Here is a 4053-nt window from a genome sequence, read left to right as displayed (position 1 = left end):
TGACTCCGGATCCCCCAACATCAGGTGCCACCACCAAAGATTCCTACGTGTAGCCCATAGAACCCCAAAAGCAACGGGACGAGTTCTGGTCACACACTCCCTCAAAATGACATCCTGGCCTTCTTCTGGAACTCCCTCCCCTCTCAGACTCTCAAGGTTTCCTCCAGCGTGTCGGTTCCCACAGAGCAGACCTTTGGTCTGAGACCTGACAGTCCAGATGCCACGCGTGCTGCCGCGTGGCGGCGGTGTCGCGGCTCGGGACAAGAGGAGGCCCCACGGTGCGGGCTGGGGCGCCAGGCACCGCGGCGGGCGCTGAGGGTGGGGGTCACCCCCACCCCGGGCCGCCGCCGCGCTCCCAGAAAGGGGACAGAACAAGAGGCCAAAAAAAAACAAAAACAAAAAAGAAGCAGCCTGTGGCACCCGGTATTCCCAGGCGGTCTCCCATCCAAGTACTAACGAGGCCCGACCCTGCTTAGCTTCCGAGACCAGACGAGATCGGGCGCGTTCAGGGTGGTGTGGCCGTGGACGGCGGAGGGCGCCCCTGCCCCGCTCAAGAAGCCGAGCCTCTCTGCGCTAACCCCGCCGCCTCCTCCCGCCCCACGCACGCCCCGCGCCGGGCCGGGCCTGTTGAGTTCGCCGCCGGGTCCAGCGGGCTCCGAGGGACGGGGGTGATGGGCGGGGCGGGGCGGGGGGCTGTCTCTCTACACACACACACACACACACACACTCACACTCACTCACACTCACACAAGATGCGCCTCCACGGCTGGACTCGTCAAGGTGGAGCCCTTCCAGCCCCCCTCGTCTCCTCCCCCGGCCTCGGCCTCCTTCACCTACCCGCTGACCACCCCCAGCGCGTCGCCACCGCTGACTGCGCACGCGCGCGCGGGGCGCTCGCCCTTTGACCCCAGCCAGGGGCCGCCCTCCCCCACAACCCCTTTCAGCTGCGCCCCCCCTCGCCCTGTTGTTGGGCGGCCGCCTATTCCCCCGGGCCAGGGCTGGGGCACAGCGCAAGGGGGAGGGGAGCCAGTGTATGGGGCGTCTCTCTCTGGGGATGTGTCCCATGGGTGGGGTGGGGTGGCGTGGTTTGTGGGGCGCTGAAGAAATCAGTCCCCTCCATCTCCTACCTCTGGAAAACGCCCAAGCCCGTGGAGAACTGCCGGCACCGCTTCGTGGGGGCCGGGACCCTCCTCTGTGTCCTCCTGTGGCCCGGTCCAAGGGGCCTGGGCCTGGCCGGGGCTGCATTGGACCCCGACCACCCTGGCGTGTGGACTCGCTAAAAGTCGGCGATTAGATATTGGATTCCAGCTTCCTTGAGGTCATTTCACTAATGAGTGCACCGGGAAGGGTTTCCTAATCCATCTGTGAGGGTGGCAACTGAAAGAGAATTTTTTTTTTTTTATGAGACACAGTCTCGCTTTGTTGCCTAGGCTAGAGTGAGTGCAGTGGCGTTAGCCTAGCTCACAGCAACCTCAAACTCCTGGGCTCAAGCAATCCTTCTGCCTCAGCCTCCCAAGTAGCTGGGACTACAGGCATGCGCCACCATGCCTGGCTCATTTTCCTATATATATTAGTTGGCCAATTAATTTCTTTCTATTTACAGTAGAGACCGGGTCTGGCTCTTGCTCAGGCTGGTTTCGAACTCCTGACCTCGAGCAATCCGCCCGCCTCGGCCTCCCAGAGAGCTAGGATTACAGGCTTGAGCCACCGCGCCCGGCCTGAAAGAGAATTTGAAAGCTGACAGAATAGGCGAGGAAAGGCATAGGAGATTTCCACACCCAGTAAGGAAGCCTTTCCCGAAATGGAAGAAAGAAAGGAGCAAACAGAGACACCGGTAGCCCGCCCGGATGAGAGTCTGCCCCTGAGAGAAAGCACCCTGACCAGGCTCACCCGTGGGTGGGTGGCGAGCTAGCGGCATTCAGAAGAGCGAGGCCCGCAGTCTGTGCAGAAGACACCTGCACTCGGGTGTGTGTGGCGGCACGATTCCCAAGCAGCGCCAGATGTTAAACCAAGGAGAAGCCAGGGAGTTCCCAACGCCCCAGGTGTCCTCAGCCCACGACTGGCTGCTGTGGGAATGCGAAGCCCGGCTCCTTGTCTCAGAGCGGGACAACCAGGAGGTGTGATGTCCACCCCGCGCGGTTCCCAGGAGGATCAGGCTGAAGCTGCGACTTGGCCTGAAAGTGTCCCCTCGCATGGCCACCCCCTTCCCCTTCCTGCTCCTCTACTCCTGGTGCCCCTCCATCCAGGGGCCAGACCTTAAAGAGTCACCCGCAAGAGAATCCTGGTCCCAAAGGAGCCTTCTGGGGGACCCGTGCTGAGAGAGGTTGTGGGCATGGCCCGCTGGGACTCTGCCCGACCCAGGGCTGAGAGATGCAACCTCCCAGCTCTGGGTCCCTGCAGGAAGTGTTGGCAAGCACAGGGCCAGTCCTCCAAAGGCCCAGGTGCAGGGAGCCCAGGCCAAGCAGCCCGTGGAAGAAGCCACATGCCGTGCCAACCCGGGAACACGACTGCAGGTCACTGCCCCCCTCCTCTTCCTCCTCCTCCTCCTCCTCCTCCTGCCCCCCCCCCACATGGTGCAGGGATCAGAGACACCTCAGACACTTGCTACCCAAAGTGCAAAGGGCATCAGTTGCTCCTCCAAACCCCCCGCCCAGCAGACCGCGTTGTCCAGCCAGCCCCCGGGCCTCCCTGGGGTGCCCAGCACAAAAGTGCAGACACCCACCGGACCCTCAATCTCAGTTTTCGGATGTTTTTGCCACTCTAAGGACCCGCAGGCCAGCTGGGCCTTCGGGCAGGACAGAGAGCCCCGGAATCCGACGTGGAGAGCTGGGTGTACGTCCCCGTGAGGAGGCGGTCCCCACCTCCGCGGCTCTCCCCTTGCGGGGAGTGGCAGCCGCGGGGCCTCAGAGAAGACACCAGGCTGGGCCCCCGCGGCACAGCGGGAGCACGTCCCCCGCAGGCCGCTTAGCGAGGGCGGCAGGCGGACGGTTGGGTTGCGCGAGACGCCGCGGCCGCCCTGCCACCGGGTTCCTGGGAGGGCGTCCTGGAACCAGCGTCCACACCAAGCCCTTGGAAGGCCCAGGCGACGGAGGAGCCCCGTCAGGCAGGGGCCGAGGACGGTGACAGGTGACAGGTGACAGGCCGGGCGGGAAGGAGTCAGTCAGGCAGGGGCCGAGGAGGAGACGGGCTGGGTAAGGGTTAGGGGTAGAGTCAGGGCACAAGTCACAATCGCAAAGACCTGGAAGCGACCCGAGTGCCCATCGACCCACGAGTGCGTAAATAAAATGTGGCGCGTGGACACCACGGAGTGCTATTCGGCTATGAGGAACGGCGGTGAGAGGGCACCTCTCGTGGTTCTCCTGGCCAGAGCTGGAACCCGTTCCAGTAAGCCAAGTATCCCAAGAATGGACACACGAGCACCACGTGCTCGCGCTCACCAGCAAATTGGTACGAACCGATGGACACCTAAGTGGACACAGAGGACTCACCTTCATCGGGTGGGTGTCGGGCGGGCGTGGGGAGGGGATGGGCATACACCTCCATTAGGAATGGGGTGGGTGCGCACCCACTGGGGGATGGGCGCACTTGAAGCTCTGACCCCGAGGGGGGAGGCGGGGAGAGGGCCATGTACCCGACCTGAACATTGGTGCCCCCACAATACGCTGGAACAACATGAGAGGTAAATGAATAAGAACACCGGGGGGAGGGGGGCACGGGCAACACATGTCACCTTAATACTTGGACTCCCATCATCTGCTTGAAGAGAGAGAGAAAAGAAAATGCACTAATAGAGATAAGAGACACTTTTTAAAAATAATGAATCCGAAGAGAAAAGTAAAAGGAGGCCTGTGGAGCAGGTCTGGGTGTGACTCCGGATCCCCCAACATCAGGTGCCACCACCAAAGATTCCTACGTGTAGCCCATAGAACCCCAAAAGCAACGGGACGAGTTCTGGTCACATACTCCCTCAAAATGACATCCTGGCCTTCTTCTGCAACTCCCTCCCCTCTCAGACTCTCAAGGTTTCCTCCAGCGTGTCGGTTCCCACAGAGC

At 62.0% G+C, this 4053-nt stretch overlaps 1 pseudogene; it reads right to left on the bottom strand.

Annotated features, from left to right (window-relative positions):
* Positions 1–408: 408 nt before the first annotated feature.
* On the bottom strand, positions 409–527 carry LOC142875883 (uncharacterized; annotated as a pseudogene).
* Positions 528–4053: the final 3526 nt, after the last annotated feature.

Source organism: Microcebus murinus, chromosome 14 (assembly GCF_040939455.1).
Source record: "Microcebus murinus isolate Inina chromosome 14, M.murinus_Inina_mat1.0, whole genome shotgun sequence".
In the NCBI taxonomy this organism is placed as follows: Eukaryota; Metazoa; Chordata; class Mammalia; order Primates; family Cheirogaleidae; genus Microcebus; species Microcebus murinus.
The sequence above is the reverse complement of the archived record's forward strand: the minus strand, read 5'-3'. Positions and strand labels throughout refer to the sequence as shown.